The following is a 23,346-nucleotide window of genomic DNA, read 5'->3' on the forward strand; positions in this document are numbered from 1 at the left end:
AATACCTTTAATTACATGATGGTGATCGGTCCCACTCCTTTGGGAAAAGAGAGAGAGAGAGAGAGAGAGAGAGAGAGAGAGAGAGAGAGAGAGCGAGCTGTTCACATTCGAAAGTTAGGATCTTAATTTACATATATTTTGAAGGGTTTGTTGTCATACATATAAATGTGTGTCTGTGAGAGAGAGAGAGAGAGAGAGAGAGAGAGAGAGAGAGAGAGAGAGAGAGAGAGAGAGAGAGTCGTTCAAATTCTAAAGTTAGGATCCTAATTTACATATCATATCTGGAAAGGTTTGTTGCCATAGCCGAGATATTCGGAAGGTTAAAAAAAAAAAGTATACCTAAGTTTAACCAGACCACTGAGCTGATTAACAGCTCTCCTAGAGAGGGCTGGCCCGAAGGATTAGACTTATTTTACGTGGCTAAGAACCAACTGGTTACTTAGCAACGGGACCTACAGCTTATTGTGGAATCCGAACCACATTATAGCGAGAAATGAATTTCTATCACCAGAAATAAATTCCTCTAACTCTTCATCAGCCGGCCGGAGACTCGAACTCGGGCCTACCTAGTGCTCTACCGACTCTCCCAACGAAGAGCTTATATTCGGAAGGGTTTGTTGGCGTACATATAAATGTGAAATGTGTAGTATCGATAGCAGAGAGAGAGAGAGAGAGAGAGAGAGAGAGAGAGAGAGAGAGAGAGAGAGAGAGAGAGAGAGATTGATATAGCGTTCAAGTTAGGATCATGATTTACTAAACATATTTAGAGTTTTACTGTCAGACACATACAAGCGTGGGGTAGCCTATTATGTCTGATAGAGAGAGAGAGAGAGAGAGAGAGAGAGAGAGAGAATATCATAGACCTATAAATATGTAGCGGCGATAATGACAGAGAAAATGTAAGAGAGCGTTGTTTAATGGTAGTACTAGGACCATAACCCCATAAACTATCACTACAGTGTTGCCACATTTCCACACCAGTGTTTTCCACTCTCGCCTAAATTATTCATTCAACCATCGGTAAAATCTAACGTATATATAAAAATATGCTTTCCTTTGCTGTCTAAAGATCATTAGCCATAAACACGTTAACCGGAAAACCTAAATATTAACATTACGTGGGTCTCTTGACAAGCTATAGCATAAACTGATAATGAGACTATTACGTAGATCTGAACATTAAATGCATTTACAATATCACTTTGCAAAGAACTTCCCTTTTCAAGTTGATCACAATCACTTTTTACATTTAGTAAAACAATTCTGAATAGATTTATATTACCTTAATTAGACGGAAACCTAAAGCTGTCACTTGTTATCGTCTGCATTCTACTGTATGTATTAAGACATCGCTCGATCGACTTCTACTGCTTCATAAATTGGCGTGTGAAAACCATTCTTTGATGGTTCTTTATTCAGTCATTATTACATGAACATATATATAAATATAGAAATGACCAAGAATTTAGGTCAGTGAATCACATGATATAAAAAAACAATATAGTTGACCACAATAAGCCCCTAAAAAGAGCGTGGGAAATTTTTCCACACTTGGTGTGGCAATCCTAAAATGAAGATGCCACTTCTGCACCTGATCATCTTATGCATAAAAAATTCCACACCGGAGGCCACATTTTTACGTTTCGGCAACTGTACCACAATCGTAAACAACCACTGGTAATAGCAAGTAAATTTGAGTATGTATGGTCATCGTCCTGCCGAAAGTGGGTGGAGTCTGGTGAACGGCCGATCAAGGTGTCTTCATGGATGGGTTTGTCAACCCACTCCAGTAGGTCAGGAACTCTTCTAGTGGTAAAAAGTGCAGTGTACACAGTGGCTTCGAAAGTCATCTAACTGAATGAGGATGTTGCATGAGCAATTATACTTTGAGAAGCTAATTTAAGGCGAATGATCAGTCGACCACAAAAGATACAGTTGGCGAATAAAGATCAACTTCAGTGCAAAAAGTCGAAGCTCTTAAGAAATTAGAACTGACGTTGTTGGCATCGATAAGGTTAGTGAAACTTTTATCATCAGGCTAAATTATTTGTTCGTATACAAACTTTTGAGGTTGCTTCACGATTTTAAATTAAAAGAGCAGTCAATATTTAATTATGGTAAGAGTAATAGGCCTAAGAATTATGCGTGTAGTCGGAACGCTAGGTCTACTCCGTTTCAGGAGAAATTGCTGTGCATTATGCCATCGCACGTTACCGCAAAGTTTGTGTTTTCTAGTTTCTTTTCGGTTTAGCTACTGCGTCCTTGAGATACGTTGCAACAGCAGCTGTCAGGGCCCGGCGAATGTAGCTGTGCGCTGTTTGTTTTATCGTAAGGGTTGAGGTGGTGTCACAGTCGGCACCTTGTGTGCCACATCTTCGAACTCATTATAGGCCTAGTTTTAAATACGCTATATGAAACATCAGAATAATTTTGGGCTTTTGTATCGATACTTGTTTCTCAAATTGTGAAATGTATCAAGTAAAGTTTTTTTTTATTTAATTCGCTTTAGAGAAAAGTCCGGGATTTATTTTGTCATTTTATTACTCAGAGGTGAAACAGCACTCTTCATTTGACTAATTACAATAAGGGTAAGAGTTAAAATATTTAAAACGAGATAAGGGAGATTTAAACAATATCGAAAAGTGGTAAATAAACCTGTTAGAATAGGGTGAACTCTCGTGAAGAGCATTGTTTATCGTGATGAAAAAGGGTTTACGGCCCCTTAACGACAAAAGCAGATTTTTAAATACCATTCCTAGACCGGAGTAAAGTCAGGCGATCGGCCACGTTGCCTAGGCAACGCTTGTCACATTTCCCATAATTTTGATTTTGAAATGATTGAAGATAATAAGCATTAGAAACTGTGTACATTAATCAAAACCCTGTTTATTAAGAGCCTTTTTTTCATTATAGTCATCAGATAGCTTCCTTTTCCTGGTAAATTTTCCATTTGAGTGGTAAGTTTGGCACCGTTCGTAAATGGCGCCAATCCAGTTTCAACCCTCATGCTAGAGTAGCCACCTGCCAGACCGAAGTTCTTTAAAAGACGATGCCTTGTTGAAGATCGTCAGGTTATTGGATAAGACCATTGGAATACTGTGTGGGTGACTTCGATTTCAGTCAAATCGGAATTATATCGGGATCAGAGTGAGTTGTCCGGAATTATATCGGAATCAGAGTGAGTTGTCGAATCTCGTAAGGGGAAGTGGGATGGCGTGTTAGGAGGAAGGGGCGTGGCTTAGCGATTTGAAAGGTTGGTAAATCTGTTAACGAGAACCACGTCTTTGTTGGGCAAAAAAGTTAAGTATATCTTAGTTTAACCAGACCACTGAGCTGGTTAACAACTCTCCTAGGGCTGGCCCGAAGGATTAGACTTATTTTTACGTGGCTAAGAACCTACTGGTTACTTAGCAACGGGACCTACAGCTTATTGTGGAATCCGAACCACATTATGACGAGAAATGAATTTCTATCACCAGAAATAAATTCGTCTAATTCTTCTTTGGCGGCTCGGAGAGTCGAACGCTGGGCCAACAGCATGCCAGTCGAAAGCTCTACCACTCCTCCAAAGAAGAACTACAGCTAAACCTAAATCATGCAAACATTTTTAAACTTAACTTTTTAGATTGCTTAGGAAATGTTGCTTATCATATGCAAGTTTTATGTTTACTTGTAATTTCACCCATACAAAAGGAGAGACAACCTACGTTTTAAAACCAAAATGTTTCCTCTCTCGTATGACTCTTTACATCGTTTAAATTATCACCTCAATATATTTCGTATTTCAGCAGACCTTTAGATGTTTAGTGATATTATTATGAATGGAAAATTTACCTAGCTTATTTCGTATATTTCTAGAATGCATTTCAAAATGTTTTTTGGCTGTATAAGGTTTAACAGTACATCATTGATCCGTCATATTATTATTCCACGTTTTAGGTGAGCAGTCACGTTCATTTGCACACATATCATTTTAGTACACCATACGTGTTCTAGATATTTCTGCCCTCTATTCAATTCTTGTTTTTCATTTTGTAGTTTCGTAATTTGACTTGCATTTTACAAATTGTGACTCGTACATATATTCTGTTCGTCGTCAATAATACGAAAAAAAAAATATTTAGTGTATTGTTTTAATTTAATCGTTGGTAAGAGATTAAATATAGATGTACCTGTATTGATTGATACTACTCAAAATATTATATAGTTCTGATTTATTACGTGGAAATATAAGAAGGTAAATTCCCCCTTCATCTGCTTCAAGTTTAATATTTTTGTACCTGTTTGCATTGTCCATTAATATGGTTGTAAATGAATATAATAAGGCAAATCGAGGTTGAATGAACTTGAACGCAGTAGCGTTGGTTGAGCCACACACACACACACACACACACACACACACACACACACACACACACACACACACACACACACATTAATAATGGCCCCATACCCGGTTCATTACAACACATCTTTGTAAGAAGTGCGTCCAGGACAACTGACTGTAGAAGTAGGAACCTCAGCCTAAGATGAGTTAGCCTCTTAAGTCTGTTAAGTAGCTCTGTTTTATTTGAAGAATTGGTTAACAATGTCAGTCGTCAACAAATAAGGGATGAAACCATACACTAGATCTAGAAACAGAGGATTTAAGATGAGATGTAGTTATTTCTAGAAGCTTGAATCACAAATGGATATTATGACTTCCTTTTCTGTGAACGGCCTCTTCACAATAACTTTCCACAGAATTCATATATATATATATATATATATATATATATATATATATATATATATATATACATTATATATATATATTATATATATATATATTATATATATATTTTTTATACATACATACATACATATATATATATATATATATATATATATATATATATATATATATATATATATTACACATATTTTATATATATACGTTATATATTTTATATATATATATTTTATATATATATATATGTATATATATATAAGATTTTCCGAATTATTTGCATTCCCATCTCCCAAAACTACACCAGCCTTCTCGTAGTACTAGCCATGCTGTTAATTGTAACTCTTGCCATTACTTGTATGAAGATTAATACCTCAGTTTTCTAGAGTCTCTGTTCCAGCTGCGATCAAATTATGGAATGATCTTAATTAAGTAGCTTGATCGTTGGAGCTTCAAAAGTTTAAATATGTGTAAAACGAGTTATACTGAGCAGGCTCACACGAGTCTCATTTCGTAGGACGTAAGACCATAGTATCTGTATAATTGTTGCACTGAAAGGTTACGATAATAACAGATTCTGGTCGGAGGAACATCGTTGCTTTTCAAGAAGAGGCATTTTGGATTGCACTGATGACATGCGGTTTTTTTATCAGCGTTAGACCATTCTCTCAAATATAACGTGAAATTTTCTAATATATTATCAGACTTCTTTTATGTGACTAATAACCATCAATCCAGGAATATTTTTTTCATGTAATTTCGCTCTCATACTGCCAAACTGATACAGATTTTGTTCAGTATTTTAGTGTAACTCCAGATAACTTAAATTCATTCATTCAATATTATAGTTTTGGAAGAAAGTATTTACCGAAGCAGATACTTTTATTTAGCTTTTGAAATGAAGTATTAAATACCAGAACTTATAAAAAAGTTATGTTAAACTTACTGTTGCTTTCAACTAAATTTTTTGTGATTTTTTTTTATACTTCTGCTTATTGTAGATAATATCGATATTATCGTGTCGCCTACTCCGAGGTGCTATAATATGGCAGAAGCTCCTTGGGACGCCGTGCTTAGTACTAGCTCCTCGGGGATCAAAGTATTATATAGCACCTGGTAGTAGGTGACGCGTAGAGGTTAATACCGACAATATCTTTCAAAATATTCCTAGACTACACTGGAATGCTTTTCTCAGGGAGGCTGTTATCCAAATATAGAATCACGGAATTTTTCCTTGGTATTGATATTTCATTTCTTGACGTAAGTCGCCAATTTTGAAGTGTCTTAGATATAACTTTTTCCCTTACAACGTTTCATAAATTAGAATTAGTTCAAACGTTACCTTTTTCTGAAAATATTCTTCCATCCAGTAAATCTTTCCAAAACGTTCCTGCTCATAATCTTAGCTGCACACCTTTCCGTTTGGCTTGTTAAAATTTTCAGACATCCTTTTTCTTACCCTTGGTCTTAGTCCATTTCTGTCATATATCTGAACATTAAAAACCTTTCTTTTTCTTAAGCTAAAGCTAGCAACTTTAGATCCCATAGTCCACTTCTTTCTAACTCCTCCACATGGGCTTGAACCTAAGAATAGTTCTCCCTGCAAAGACCCCACCACATGAATCTCTGCGGTTCATATATAATCCCGGCACAGAAACTTGCTCTCCTCTAGAGTTGACTATTTCGTTTTGAAAAGGGTTTGAAATAAAAAGCAGAAACGATTGAATTCCAGATAACTTTTTGAAAAAATCACGGGAAATTGCTTTTGGTGCAATATTTGTTTTTACGGGTAACATTCACAAACAGAATGATGGAATGACCACTGGTATTCCCCTACGGACCTCTTGCCAATATTTTGGAGTGACACGAAGCGCAATTATTTCTACGTCAATGTCGATTTTGAATTTATGACCATGCTTTGTTAGAGTTATGATGGAAGATATTTTTTTTAAGTGTAACTAAGCTTTGATATCTCCAAAAGATCAAATGCAGCATGAGAAATGATGTGATGATAAAATTACCGTTTTTCCATGGAGCGTTGCTTTGGCGAAATTTAGGTGCTTCATCTCTTGTTTTCAGAGAAAAACCAGTTATTGATGTGCTTTCATGTACAATGATTGGTCACTTACGGCCAACCTTTGTGATTTATTAACATGCTATGTTCATGTTCTGTGGCCCAGTAGTAGACAAAATCCAAGGCAAGGAATTAATATCCTACAGGTTTCACTAATGAGACATAAACATTACAGGAAAATTAGCCTGAAATTTTACCTCTGAATACACACTAAAAAAAATGGGAACTCGTTAAACATGCTCCATTTTTCTTTGCCTTGGATGAATAATCTATAAACTGCCAGAATAGTTTCATAAAAATCCTTGGGCAAGCCTTAATTACACATTTTAAGAACCACTTCATCGGGAAGTCTAGTGCTCTTGTCTTGAAAGAGTTTCCTCCTGAGCAAACGAATCCTAACCACTCTGGGTCTTGAACAATTACTAAAATATTTTGCACTGGCTGGGGTGGTGGTTGGAGCCGAGGTGACGGAGGCAAGATGAGCCTGAAGCAACGCAGACAAAACAAGGGTAGACAGAGATGGCTGGAAAGAATGGGTAGGGGGTGTGGGTGGTAGAGCCCAGGATAGAAAATGAGTTAGAAGGTAAAAGTAAAAAACTAAAAACAATTGAATGGGAAAGCGAGGAGGTAATAGCACTTCATTTGCTAATTATAAATAAGCGCTCTCATATTCATATGTTTGTTTACCACGTACATTCACATTGCACACACGCATAGACTACACACACTTACACACATATATGTATATATATGTATGTGTATGTATGTGTACATATATCTAAAATATATATATATATATATACATACATACACCATACACTATTTTTCACTTTTTGAAGAGGTGACACCAGAAAGTACTCGTTTTTGCTTATGAGTAAGTCTTTAAGATTAAAGTTGGTAGACCAGTACTTGTTTCCTTGAAATCATAAGAAACTGATTTGGATACGGGGCGGATCTGTGAATGACAGCCTGGGAGTGAACTTGGTCCCATCATTCATCAACGGGGTACTGCACCACTTTGTATGTAAGATACCTTAGCTCAGAGGGATGGTAGGGATGTGTCAGTGGAATCTGACCTGCGCCAGGTTTTTGCCTGCGAGCATTGAAATGTTAGTTACCTGTAGTATTAATGAGCTACCACAACCCTTACGTATAGCCTTGGATGTTGAAATATATTTGTCAGTATTTTTTAACATGAAAAAAAACCCGCTTGTATAAGTGACAAATTGTATATTATGAAAAAAAAAAACGCGTGTATAAGTGACAAATATATATATGATAATATATATATATATATATATATATGTATATATATATATATATATATATATATATATATATATATATATATATATATATATATATATATATATATTTTATGAAGTTTTTATCACACCGTGATTTATATACAATTATGAAGCTACAAATGTCATTTAATATTCGGGAATATCGCCGATGGGGAATTTATCACATATAGAATTCCCCTTCGGTGATAATTCCCATCAGGATATTCCGTAGTAGCGTGAATTGGATATTAAACGGCACTTGTAGCTTCATGATATATATATATATATATATATATATATATATATATATATATATATATATATATATATATATATATATATATATATATATATATATATATATATATATATATATATATATATATATATGGGTACACATAGAGTACTTCAGTTTACACGTTTCTCTGAGGATATATATATATATACATATATCGTAGTTATGGGTACAGTTAATGTATGCCCATGTCAGCAAAACTTTCGTTACGACTCTGGCCTTTCAATTGGCGAAGTGAAGCAATGTTTTCTTAATGAATAAGAAAAACTCAACTCGGTTTATGGGAGACATGACTCTTTTGTGCCAGGTTCTATTTCATTTCGAACTACAGTGACCTTTTAACAGCAGTGAGAAAATAATCCAATTTTTCTTTATTGAAACTCCAGCTATTGGATTATAATGATTACGTTGCGACAAGACGGAAAATAGAAAATAGATTTAGTTTTCGTAAAATATTTTTCTGTGACATTTTTTGCAATAATTACTAAACCACTTTTATGCGAGACAAAATAAATGTTCTTACGTTTAATTAGTTGAATTCATATTTAATTTACTTATTAGTGACTCTGTGAACTTATTTGACTGAGTTTTTGACGCACAGTTTAAATCGAAGGCAGTTTTGCGCCTTAGAGCGCTTTAAAATCTTTACTTTCAGTCAAATAGTCAGCATGTTCTTACGTTTAATTAGTTGAATTCATATTTAATTTACTTATTAGTGACTCCATGAACTTATTTGACTGAGTTTTTGACGCACAATTTTACTCGAAGGCAGTTTTGCGCCTTAGAGCGCTTTCAAATCTTTATTTTCATTCAACTAGTCAGCTCTTTTAGGAAATATAAGAAGAATCAGAACCAAGAGCAGATAACATCCCAGTCAGAAATTTCAGGGAATTCGTCGATTACCCTAACGATATAACTTGTTAAAACATTCCACGGATAAAACGTTCCAGGAAGAAAGTTAAGGGAGACGAAAGGAAAAGGAGGGGAGGAAGGATAAACTGGGCTTCTTAATTATTAAAACTGTAATGCAAACTGCTCATGGCTGTTAGATGATTTCGATAATTTTGTTAATTTTAAAACTCACTTTACTCAAGTATTCGAGTGGAAAATCCTTTGTACTTCAACAGATTTGCATAAAGTTGCAGTAATTGAACAAACATTAAGGTAGGATAATGATGATACATTAAAGCAATTCCCCACGAAGGCTATGACGTCAAAGAGACATCGTATTTGTGTTCGGTTAGATATGAAGTTGAGAACAAGTTGGTTTATTCATTTTCCTTTTCTCTGTTTCTGTGTTTTTCCTCTTGGTCTTGAAATCACTTGTACCTAAGTACTATTGATTCCAACTTAATGGCAGTCTAAACACTTTACAAGTTCGGTCGTAATATTTTGTTAGGATGAGTACTGTTAGGCTTTTACCTAGCGTGTTCAGTGAATTATTTATCCAGCAATCTTACTGATGGATATGAAATCCGAAAGAAGTCCCATTAAATGATTAAATATAGAATTTCGTAATGGTGAAAGCATTGTTGACATTGAATCAGTCTTTTCCTTTGCGTAGGTTGGTAATGTGGATGGCCTTGCGCAGTTTCTGAAGTATATTTGAAGGTCATTATACTTAACACAGAAACTGATTGCAGTGTTGTGCGTGAGCAAAGGTGTGGAACCGTAACTCCCGCAGGGGGGTAGTGTCGTCAGTGCACCTCAAGTGGTGCACTGTAGGCATTACTTAAGGCTCTTTGCAGCGTTCCTTCTGCCCTTAGCTGCAACCTCTTTCATTCCTTTTACTGTACGTCCGTTCATATTCTCTTTCTTCCATCTGACTTTCCACCCTCTCGTAACAGTTGTTTCGTAGTGTAACTGCGAGGTTTTCCTCTTGTTACACCTGTCAAACCAACTGTGAATTTTTCTTTCAGCGCTGACGGCGTAATTAGCCTAGATGTTGTGATGCGAGTTTTAATATTCACAAATCTTCCAGCGCTGAATGACTTCATAAGTCCCAGTGCTTGTCCTTTGACCTAAATTCTATATTCCTTCCTTCCTTCCTTCCTTCCTTCCTTCCTTCCTTCCTTCCTTCCTTCCTTCCATGAAACCGTAAGTGAAAGTAATAGCTCGAGTTTCGTTGTATCGCTGAAATCACAAAAACTTGAATTTTCTTAGAGGATATTCGAGTAAGACTTGAAAGGGAGAGGGGAAATGAATTGATGAAACAACTTTAAATTTGCTGTGGCTGTTTGACTATGCAATAAATTTAATGGGAAATGCACTCTTGGAAGCATACGAAAATGATTATATCCACTGGAAATCTCCTCATTCTCGTATGTCTCAGTTATATGAAAAGGCTTTTGCAGAACAAACACAAACCATCTGGTGATTTGCATTTCATATAAAAGATTAGGGTCTGACTTTATTGATTAAGATGACAGTGACTACTGCGCAAGCTTTATAAATACTGCACTAACTTCTCAGTCGTATTTCCCTCAAATATTATTTATTGAGGGTAGAATTTCTGACACAAAGAACTGAATTTAAAATCTGGTAAGTTTGGGCAGCAGGGGAGCTTAAATGCCAAAAGCAAACTTTTGCCTCAAAGATTTAAAAGTCCGAAGAAACTATATTACTGCCACTGACAACCAGCAGCCATAATAGTTTTGCGAGGGCTAGGCGGCAGGGTATAAATTGCACATACGGAACGATTTTCCTAGAGGTTCCTAGACTTCCCAAATTATCCTTATTTTTACTCGAGTTTAATATACAAATTCTTGTGAATTGTGAAAGGTAAACTAACCGACCGTTTTCATGGTTTTCGGCTTGTGTAAATGTTTTTCCATCTTGACGTATTCATTTTTGTGATTACTGTTTGGAGTGAAACCACAATCAAATCAGTATTCTAACAATAACGGTTTTAATACCAACAGAAATGTTATTCAACCTTGTTTTCCTCCATTGGAACCCCCTGGTTAGACCAAAGATCCGCAGGGAGAATTTAAATTCTTGTAAGAGAGAGAGAGAGAGAGAGAGAGAGAGAGAGAGAGAGAGAGAGAGAGAGAGAGAGGATACAATTCCTCCCTCGTCGGAATGAACAAAGCAGCTTTAAGAAAGTAAAGGCCTTTTGTTGAGGGACCAAATATCACTAAATGAGAAAGAACGCAATATTGCCAATGGTATTGGAAGAAGGGAACGCTGCCAAAATCAGTGTTGCCAGATACTGAAGGAAAAATATAATTACTTGTAGAGACACTGACATCACGATATCAGTGAAAAGGATGCTATTGATTTTCGCAAGCTCCTTGGATAAAAGGATGGCTTCATGGCTCGCCTGAGCATCAAAATACACTCATGAAAAATGTATGACTGGAAACGTGATTTTTTGTCGTCAGTGTCTGGTCTGTTTTTCTGTCGAAAACTCGAGGTATGCATCAACGTTATTATTTTTGTAATTATTCTTTTTGTTCTTCCTCGTGTCCACCGCATCAAGGAATATTAATGACTGCTGCATACTTTCAGAGAAGCTTGGTTGTGGTCAATAGCACCGCCCATATTCGTGACGTAAACTTATCGCGTGACGTCACCAGCTTCTTAGCATACCGGGAACTGTAAGAATTATATTATATGAGAATTGTAAGGTGATGACCATCGTAAAAACAAAGCATTCAAATAAATTGTTTTCATGAGTATATCTAAAATGGCGCTGCATCTTTATTTTGAAATTTTTAAGGTTAGCACGATGTACCAGTGTTCTTTACTTGGATTCTACGTAGTTCCTTATGAAATATAGCCTATAATGGTCAGTTTTGATGTGATGTGCATTTTTGCGCGCAGTAGTCTATTGTCTACTGGAAAACGTGTTACAAAGCCATTTATCATTTCATGATTCTAGATAGTATAAAAAAAAGTAATAAGGCGCGAGTTCTTTCGATATGTTGGAAAATGATTCAGAATCGACATGGTTAGGTTCGAAGGGCAAGGCCCTTTCCCTACACCATGTGAAAATTGGCATTATTTGAGATTTAGGGTACTGGTAGTCTGTGACTGGTTTGAGAGTTTACAGAAATTATTTTTGACACTTTTATATCATCTATGCTACTGTAAAGATCTTTTTAACTCGACTACATCTTTAATAATAGCCTCTATCATTCTTTTGTCATAATATTCCCACCAGTCAAGCCTAGGCTAACCTCCCATGGCTCATGGAAGCTTCATGAATGCCTATTCAAGGGATTTTTATTACCTTACATTTTACATACGTGCATAAGATCTCACTTAAGTACTTGTCATTTTATTGTGACTTGTTTCTTTCCTAACTTATATTAAAAAAAAAAAATTGAGGAAGAGAGAGAGAGAGTTCTTATTTGAGAGGGAAGGGACCTTTTGGTACTCTCTTTCCAATCGAGAAAAGCACTCTTAAGGTCCCAATTTAAGAAATTTGTCAAGAACGCGGTAAAGTTGACAAAGGTTACTTCGACGGCCTGAAGTATCATAAAACGATGTCATTCGATCCCCGATGTATCGAGAGGTAAATTTTCCTGAAACGACGCTTTCTGACCCATTTTTAGCATTTCTAATTCCAATTCAGAGCTAGAACATCTATTCAAAACATATTTATTTTGTGCTCTACTGTGTTTTCTAAGATATATTTCCATGTAACAGATTTGAATTTACCCGTTTCATAAGTGATGTGCTTGCCTTTTCGAGAGATTGCCACAGCAATTTTCGCCAGCAGTAAACATTAAAAAGAGATGGTAGAAAACTAGGATTTCCCCTTTAAAAATATTCATCGGGTTTGGCTTTGAACTGATGTGAAAGGATACGTGACAGAAAGGTGATGCAAAATACGATGTAATTTTTTCTTTATATTTATCGGAATATAAAAACAAATTTCCCTAAATCCTTCTGCAGACGCTTCTTTGATCATTTATTCCTTGTGCAACGTTTGGTGTTTGTTGGCTAGCGTTTTGATATGCATATTCTAGTATAGATGACATGGAACATGGAATGTTTCTGGACGTAAGGGATTTCTTGTGTCTTATATATTTATATTTTGGAAATGTCTGTCGCGTATTCATCTGAAATGATTTATTGTGTGTGTGTGTGTGAAGTTTGGTGTTTTTAGACCTGTGTAATCATATTCTAATATAGGTTACATAATCAAAAGTATTTTTATGCGTAAGGGACATTTTAGGGCTTTTAAGATCTCTATATAGCCTATATAGAGATTTACTAATTATGTTCCGGAGTAAATTCTGAGAATTCATGTAGTTCTGGTGAGTGGGGATACAGTAATATCCAAAAGTCGAAGACCTGTTCTCAGATAAGAAATGCAATTATGGGAGAGATAAAGCTTGCCTTTTAAACCACATAAATGCAAAATATTTGGCCAAATCATCCTATAAGAGTAATTGCAGTGGTCACCATTTTTACTAGAAGAATAACTGAATTGCAATAAAGTTGTAATCTTCAGCAGATGATTGACCATCAATCTTTTACTATCAGTTTGCTCAACTGGAGTCCATTTGAGAGTGTAATATCTTACACAGTTATCAGCACGAGGGTATCAGTGTCAGGGGGACATTACTGTTGTCAAGGTTCCTTCAGATTCAAACTCTCGAAATCTAGAAAGTTTGTTGTAAGGGAAGTACTTCCGATGTTGCCAAAAAGTGCCTTGTTGCCGACAACCTTAGCTCGTTCTAATACTTTCCAAACTCCAGGATGTAGATAGATGAACCAGGACTACGCTGTCAGTCAGTGTAGTTGAGAGAGAATATTTAGTTATACTTCTTTCACAGCCCACCACAAAATTATCGCAATTCTTGTATATATTACACATTTCTGTAAATATTCAGTACTTCATCTTGCCTTTTGAGTTTTTTTCTGAATTGTAAATAATATCAATACATCTTTTGTGCTTTTTCTCACCCATTGAAATATTACAAGGTAAAATAGTAAAGCGAATCATGGTACAACAGGATAAAGTAATAACGATTATGTAGCTACAGAGCACAGTTATGTGCCTTTGAACCTGTAAGCACGGGCACATAACGAGTAGCAGACATCACCAGACTAGTGCAGAAGCAAATGGAACAGTTGGAAGTAGAACGTAAGATACAACTAACCGATGGAAACAAAGAGGCAACATATGTAACAGGAATGTGAAAAAATGGAAAGAGAGGACAAAACGAGTGTAAAGGTAGTGGAAAAATTTAGAGTGAAGGAGGGACTGAGGAAATGCAGGAAGAGAGTTGAATCGTTAGCAGATGGAACCCCTTATTTCACATTTGACTCCCAGGACCGATAGTCCACCACCTGCCACACCATGTAGAATTTTCATCTTTATGCCATTGACCCCTTGACAAAGCACAGCAAGATGATTAAGTCTGTGCCAGATTCAGCATGTTAACAGGAACTAACTTGATGCTATATGAAGAACTTCCTCAAGTGTTCGTCAAGAATACATGACTCATGCATTAATGACTAATCTGGCCAAGCACAGTAGAAAACGATGTAATCCTATACACCTCACAGAAAAGGGAAGAGTCAAAACTTGTTAAAAATGAACTCTAAACCTGGAGAAACAATTCGGGGTTTTATCACAAGTTCACAAAGCTTTGCACCCAAGTTTCTGCTTCTGTCAACAATCAAGTGGTGAGCAGAATTGTGCTGAAAATTCCAGAAAATACAGATTTTAATAGCCTAAGAAGCCAAAAGCACGGCCCTTGTTGCAAAGGGAATGGTCTGTGAGAAACTAGCAGCACAAAGTCAGATGTTGAAACGAGGCTCCAACATTGAAATTGCTGGCCCAGCAAGTGCTACTTGGTTTCTGAATCTCTTGGTGGAGGAAATGTTAGCAAATGTCAAATCACCTGTTTGTGTAGAGTAGATGGAAGTGAGAGCTGATATATGTAATGCTAAGAAGTGGAGTGGCTGGAAGTACTTGTTTATTATTTGGTTGAGGCAAAAGTTGAAATAGAAGTTTGACTTGGAGAGGAGTGAAAATGCTCATTACCAGTTCTGTGTATAGTGGGAAACCTTTTCAGCCTTAAATTAAAGACTGTACCGGTTAGGATTTTAACTGTTTCATTTTTTCCTTGTGGTACATTTGTATACATGTACGCGTTCCGGTGATTTCAACACACACACACACACACACACACATATATATATATATATATATATATATATATATATATATATATATATATATATATATATATATATATATATATATATATATATATATATATATATATATATATATACTGTGTATAATTAAGTAACCTTACATAAGTGGACGTAGGTCGACGTACACAAGTAGCGTTCAGTCCGTGACGTATGGATTAAAGTGTCTAGAGGTAGGAAAAAATTCTAAATCAGTAAGTCCTTGAATTCTCAAGGGGAAAAATGAACTGGAGAAACTCAGTCTTTTACAAATACAGGAAGCCTCGTTACGGGATTGAGTACTTTACCGTATAAAATCTCTGGAGAGCATGGTGACGTCGAAGCGAATTTATCTCGTAGTAAAAGACAAAATCAAGTGGATAATAGAGAGAGCAGACGACTAGCCCTCTTCGTGCGATGACTCGGCATCTGCAAAGCTTTTCTTTGCCACCCTAAAAACCCCTTCCCAAGCTCGTAATATTCGAGGCAGACAACAAATAAATCACTTGCACGATCCTCGATTCTTGCTTGGCGAAGAACCCCACGGGATCAAATTACGCCACATGAAACTCCCGACGATGTTCTTTATGGAGATTGAAACTGTCTCTTAGGTGCAATTTACGAGAAGAGCTTCTTATACGCAGAGAGAGAGAGAGAGAGAGAGAGAGAGAGAGAGAGAGAGAGAGAGAGAGAGAGAGATACAATTTGCTATGAACCAATCACTCATAAAGATTCTTGCTTTTTTGGTTACTCGACTTTTTGTTTTTGTCTTGTTTTGATCGAAGTAATTTCTTGGAATATGACCTTTCAGTGAACAATGTTTAGAAATATCTAAAACACATGACTTTTGTTGTCATTGTTATGACTTATCGTTTAGGCCAGCAGTTTAATGGAACCTCTCATCTTACGTGGTTATTTTCGAAAACCTGTAATCTGTTTCGATTTATGAGGCAAATTGGTTAGCGCTCCATAAGTCTTCTGTCATATTGAAGGTCCTTCGTTCAGAATTTCATATGATGGAAGCGTTAGATTATTCCATTTTTTCTGGCTCGGTGACATTACCCCAAAAGCAGAAACCAGCCGGAGGATTATATGGTATATTAAACATTCTGTTGTATGTGGAGTTCCCATACCTTCAATAACTTATTGGTTCATTGGACTGTTTGTGCAACCAGTACTGAGCATAGAATTAATATTTTTCTAATAATTTCCTTATCTGATTTGCATTCAGAATCGGTCCTAGAACAACGCACCTTGGGTAATCCACACTTTCACTCTAACAACCCTCCTCACTTCACATAGTCTAAGTAAAAAGTAATTCATTTCAGCACCTTTAACCTTTTTTCCTTTATACTCATCATCACCCACACTTCATTGCAGTAAAGGAGAAATGACTCAACCACCCTTTTCCACTTTTCTACCATATGTATTTGCGCTGATTGCTTCATCTTCCTTGTCTTCATTGACCCACATAACCGGACTTTTGCTGAGATACACTCCCAAACTTCTTTTCTGTTTCAGCACATTCTAACTCTTACTTTTTTGCCTTTTTCTGTCTCTTATTTCCAGTCGATACAGTATTATCTGAGAACATCAGCCATTTCACACTCCATTCCCGACATTCTATTTCCACAACATTGCAAGTACATCTAGTGACCTTTCTCTGTTTTCTCTTCGCTACATCCATAAAGATGCTAAATAGTCAAGAAAACATAACACACCCTCGTCTGCGACGCATTTTTATGCCAAACTTTCTGCCACCTTGTCTAAATATTCAAACAAGTTCTCCACTTTTATCTTGGAAACTTTTAATTGCTCACAATAAATTAAATCCGCTGCACCCCCCACATTTCATCCCTTGAAAAATTCAGTGCCAGCCTACACAATCTTTTACGTGGAAGAGTTTTGGAAGCTCTGAAACATTTTTTCTTGCAGTTTAATGGCTCAGTATTGAATTTTCATTGGATTTAATCTAAAGTTATTCAGGATTATTTAGAATCTGTTACTTCTCACCTTTATTTCTGAATATTTACTGTTCTATGTTCTCTTATCCGCAAAATTGGGGAAGAGTTTACTAGGTAGGCTACGTATGAAAATTGACTTAATTTACAAGAAATTTCCAGTACACCAGAACGCAAAGGGACAAGAAAATCAAAGGTGTAGAGCAAGATGCTGTAAGTTCTCGTGTCCCGTCCGTTGATGTCAGATCAATATCTTAGCTGGTTTGTCAGCCACATCATAATAATTACAGGTAGGAAAATTTAGTTAAAGAGAAATAATTCAAATTGGCAACCGATTTAATTTACATTAATTTTTAAAAATAATTCACCAGCATCAGTTGTTACAGATAGATCAGAACTAGAGAGGGAGTCTAGGAGGTAGAGGGAGCTCCAGTCCAACATCACAAATAAAGCTAAGTTAAGTATACCTTAGTTTTACCAGACCACTGAGCTGATTAACAGCTCTCCTAGGGCTGGCCCGAAGGATTAGACTTATTTTACGTGGCTAAGAATCAATTAGTTACTTAGCAACGGGACCTACAGCTTATTGTGGAATCCGAATCACATTATAGCGAGAAATGAATTTCTATCGCCAGAAATGAATTCCTCTAATTCTTCATTAACCGGCCGGAGACTCGAACTCGGGCCCAACGAGTGCTAGCCCACAACTCTACCGACTCTCCCAACGAGGAACTAACATCACAAATAGATCCATGCGGTAGCCTGGATTATGATTCACGTTGAGTTACCTGCCGTCGGCCATATCGCGAAGGGCCTGTCGGGGTCGACCCTCAGGTGTTGCTCTCTGAAGCACGTTCATGCATATATTGTGAAGAGAGAAGGCAGAGGGGATATGTGTACGAGATTAAAATTCTAGGCATTTGTGATGAGAACTGAAACTTCTGCGGGAAGTGACCCTCGTTGCCTTTGTACTGACAACTTTAAATCAATTGATGTGATTAAAGGGAGGCGGAACTTTTGCTGTCAAGTCATTTAGAGTAATGAGGGTATGGAGCTTAGGAGAGTGGTGAAAGCAACATACTGTTCTTTGAAAAGTTGGAGTAAATGTTGTCACAGAATTTTGTTGGCCTACTAATGGAAATTTTGACACTCGAGTACTAAAATAGTTTGTTTATTCTGAGAGAGAGGTGAAAAAATGGGGCATGAATGTTGAAACGCCCCAAAAGCTTTGGAAAACTGCATACAAGCAACACATTTGTTCGTTTACCATATTGTTTACTTGTATGGTCATTCTTTATTCTATCATTCGTGGAACAAATAACACGCCATGAATTTTAAACCAAGCCTTTTCTAGTCCATATTTATACACCCCAAGCAATTTAAATGATGGCAAATCTGTTCAGTTTATGAATATTTCATATAAATTTATATGTATGGAAAAGATTTTAGGTGTTCACCATGCTGTTAGCTGAATTTTCCTTGCTATTATTTTAAGGTGATAGGAAAGTTTTTATTATTTTACTCTCAACTACCATTGGCTTATAGTGCATTATCATTGAACCAGACTATTGTAAGGTTTTCCAAAATTCATTCCTCTACGATCAACTGCATTCATCAACTTGTTCTTCCATTCAGTCTAAACAAATTCATAATTCAACATTCATTTTCTCACCAACTTCTCATTCCCAAGTATAATGAATATTTTTTTTCTCTGGGAACTATGTATTTCCAGTAACTTATCCTTTTCCGAAGATGTTTCCAGAAGACTTTCAATCCATCTTTCCTTAAGGATCCCCATTTCCCCTTTTAAGTCAACTAGACCTTGCAACACTTCTCTTGAAGCTTATCTAAGCACAAATTCAGACTCCCAACAATTCTTTCTTCAACTGTCGTTTGTATCCATAGTAAAACTTATCATCATGAGAATATTTTCCCTTGTCACTCATTCTCACAGTTTTTCTGACGCTAGAAACGGTATCATTTCCCTTGCTCTGAATCACCCCAGATACAATCACTCTTTTTATCCTTAAAAGTGTGTGTTTGTATATGTGTGTCCATTTCCCTCGCTCTGAATCACATAGCCACCCCAGATACAATCACTTTATCCTTCAAAGTGTGTGTATGTATGTGTGTGTGTCCATTTCCCTTGTTTTGAATCACATAGCCACCCCAGATACAATCACTCTTTATCCTTAAAAGTGTGTGTGTCCTACATATATTGGCGGGGAAGCTCTAAAAACTAAATTTGCCGCAAATTGCATTCAAAGTTGGACGATATTCCAACTTGTGTGATTTCGTTACCGTTTGTAGGAATGATGTAATATTTTTAAATAATATTCATCAGTGAGGGAACTTCATGGTGATATCTTGGAACATAGGCAAATAAAAAAAAAGTTAACACTGAATGGAAGATTTAGGAAATTATGTCAGTATCTTGCATGTCAAGAATGCCAGACTCCGAACTTGAATTACGACTGTTTACCAAACTTTGTATATTGTTTTATTGCATGTAAGTATTTTAGTATTTTGTAAGCACTCGCAGTAGCTGTAACGCAAGAAAATCCCGAAGACTCGTTAAAAATAAAAGGAGAAGGCATTAAGCTTAATAAACTTCTTTTTTGTCAGTAATTTAAGGGATAAGGATTATCTTGAAAATAAAAGAATTACCTCGCGTATATGTCTCCATACTACAAAAATCTTTCCATGCATTCTTGATCGTGCATTTATTTACTTTTAAGTTCTATGCATCCGTTTCTTCCATTTCAAGTATTAAAACGTTTAAAATGAAAGTTGTAAAATAATACAGTGAATTGCATAAGTTGTCAGCTTAAAATCACATACTTTTTGTCATCAGAAAGAATGCTTCTTAATCACAGAATAAACTGAGAACGTCAAATTTAACCAACTCTGCCCACCGAGCGTTTTTCATTTGTATTTCAAGGAACTTCTCATCCCATTTATCTTCCGGGTTCACCTCAAGCGTGAATGGTGACTGTTTGTCTGTCAGTGGGTTTGTGTAGCCAAGGCGTCGTAGTTCTGAGACTACAACAGATTTTTGTACTATTTTATTTTATCTTTATTTTGAAGAGAGAGAGAGAGAGGCACACACACACACACATGAAAGAACATTAGTAATATGTACAGACATATAATTATTGATTTTCTTTAGTCAGGAGTAATAGTTTTAAAAACAGCGGTCTGTGTCAGATCCTTGAAATTTTACTTTTGCTGGAAAAGGTTAATAAAAGGCTAAATCTCAGCGGAAAATATGATTCGTGATCAACTATTAATTAATATAATAGATAAAAGGATCCATGAAAAAGAATGATAAACAGTAGTGACAAAACGTCTGGTAACCAATATTGATACCCTAAAGCTCAATGATTTTTAGATATTTAATAAAACGCTAATAATACACAGTAATGATAAGGAATCATGAACAAGATTAATAAGTAATATTGGCAAGAAACAAGATGGAAACTATAATCCTTAAGAATTATAGTTAAGAATAATCCTTAAGAATTATATTAGTTAAAAACATAAAACGTATTAATATATGGGTAAGAAAAATAAGAAGCATTTATGGCAAGATAAACGATAACCAAATGTAACCCAGCTTTTCACGTTAGTAGAAAACTTCAGGAAGATGTCGCCCTTTTGACGTGGATAGGCTGGAGAACATATACATGGCTAGCGTAGGTCAGTAGGATGCAACATGAATTATTTTTCCTATGGGGTTACTGACCATATACGCTTTGTTTCCACGGATTATACGACACAGTGGACGCTTTGAGGAAGGATTCCTATGATGTTATGCATCACAGTACGTATGTTCATGATAATGGCACCTCATAAAATCGCCTGCACACACAAAGACATATATATATATATATATATATATATATATATATATATATATATATATATATATATATATATATATATATATATATATATAGTATATATAGACATAAATATATTATATATTTATATTTATATTTTACATATATACAGTATATACATACACACACACACATATATATATATATATATATATATATATATATATATATATATATATATATATATATATATATATATATATATATATATATATATATATATATATATATATATATATATATATATATATATATATATATATATATATCTCATGTCTATCATAATGGCTACATTTATGATAGCCATGAGTTAATAGCCGGAACATTGTCGGTTGAAGATAATAAATGGAACAACGTAGAGGCAGTTAGTGTTTTGACGTTGTCCGTTCATGAGGTCGCGGTAAACAATAAATGTTACCGGATTGTAATGTATTACAGAAATACACTAAAATATTTTGAAAAAAATAAATGTAAATCATTGGGTACGATTTTAATCCAAATAAAAGATATAAGAAACTGGAGAAATGTTTTCTTGAAATAATGAACGCCATGTGTTCATGAGCAGTTGTTTAAGAGTTGCTGGTGAAGGAGACGTTGCCAGGATTATACATATATATATATATATATATATATATATATATATATATATATATATATTATAAATATATACATATATATATATATATATATATATATATATATATATATACATATATATATATATATAATGTATACATATGTATATATGTAATATATAAATATATAATATTGTATATATATATATATATATATATATATATATATATATATATATATATATATATATATGTATATATATAATGTTCCCTCCAAGTGGTATTTTTCACACAAAGTCATGTGGCTAAAATGTTTTTTCTTTTGCCGGCATTCTTCTTCATGACTGATAAAGTGTGGTAGTCATCAGTCTGCACAGAAAAGAAATAATAGTGATATGTGGCTCAACGTTCGTATCGAAGCAAGCACTAATGTACAGTTATTAATGATTCATGACATCATGACACAAGAGAAATAGTCAACTCTTATATTATGTCATTTGGAATACTGAAGAAGCGAGAATGTTAGTGTCTGAAGGCAGAGGAAAAATAGGGTAAAGATTTCTCCAGGTTTCAGGACCCATGGTTGTGGAGCGTGTAGCCTATAAGAGAACATGGTAGAACAACATGTGATGACGCTGAGAAATAGGAATAGATATGTTAGGATGAGTGCGAGGCAGCAGTGTGTTCGTGTAAAAATGTGATCCTAATAAAAACAATGTATCTTATAGGTAAAATAGAGAAGAACTAGATTGATCTGACTGAATCTATTTTGGTAAAGGCACATTGAGTCATAACGATTCAACGTTTGATAAAATTATCAAGTCGAGATTCATTTAAAAAACCCCACTAGAAGGTTAATATTTTATAGGTAACCTATATATGCCGCCGCAAAATCAATGATATGAAACAGAATAACTCGAAAAATCTGTAGATAAAAAGAACAGATAAAACGGTGGGAGAGAAAAATCAAGATAATGAGCCTTATATGTTGAATAGGGATTTGAATGGCTCAGTGACGCCAAAGAAACAATCTCGGATAAGTTATTGTCCATGACGTAACTGAGAGTGTGAATCAAGAGGCGGAGCTATAAAAATACAAGCCTTCGGATTCTAAGAAAAATAACGCTAAGGTTTTTGGTTTTTCATCGACAAGTTTGTTGCCGTTGCAGGTAACAAAAATTCTCAGGCGTGCGAGTGAAATTCAATACCTCCAGACTTGAAGCCAGTGAAACCTAGGTCATATCAAAGAACCTTGTGCGCATTTGGTTTCTTAATCCCTAACAGTTGAATACTGCGGTATTAGTGGTATTTACTGATTAATTTTTGCGAATTTAGGGAATAGATGAATATATCTCAACATCCATTT

General features: G+C 35.4%; 1 protein-coding gene across 2 annotated transcripts in view; it reads left to right on the top strand.

The window, feature by feature from the left end:
• Positions 1 to 23,346, top strand: part of amon (amontillado) — a 273,648-nt gene that overhangs the window by 19,803 nt on the left and 230,499 nt on the right. Inside the window, exon 1 of one of the 2 annotated variants that reach the window (XM_067116246.1) lies at positions 1,789 to 2,014. The exons of the other annotated variant lie outside the window; for it this stretch is intronic. The gene's annotated coding sequence lies outside the window, so the exon portion shown is untranslated. Of the gene's footprint in view, positions 1 to 1,788; positions 2,015 to 23,346 lie in introns of those variants that run through there. 2 annotated transcript variants of the gene reach the window in all.

This window comes from Macrobrachium rosenbergii, chromosome 14, assembly GCF_040412425.1.
Source record: "Macrobrachium rosenbergii isolate ZJJX-2024 chromosome 14, ASM4041242v1, whole genome shotgun sequence".
Lineage (NCBI taxonomy): Eukaryota > Metazoa > Arthropoda > Malacostraca > Decapoda > Palaemonidae > Macrobrachium > Macrobrachium rosenbergii.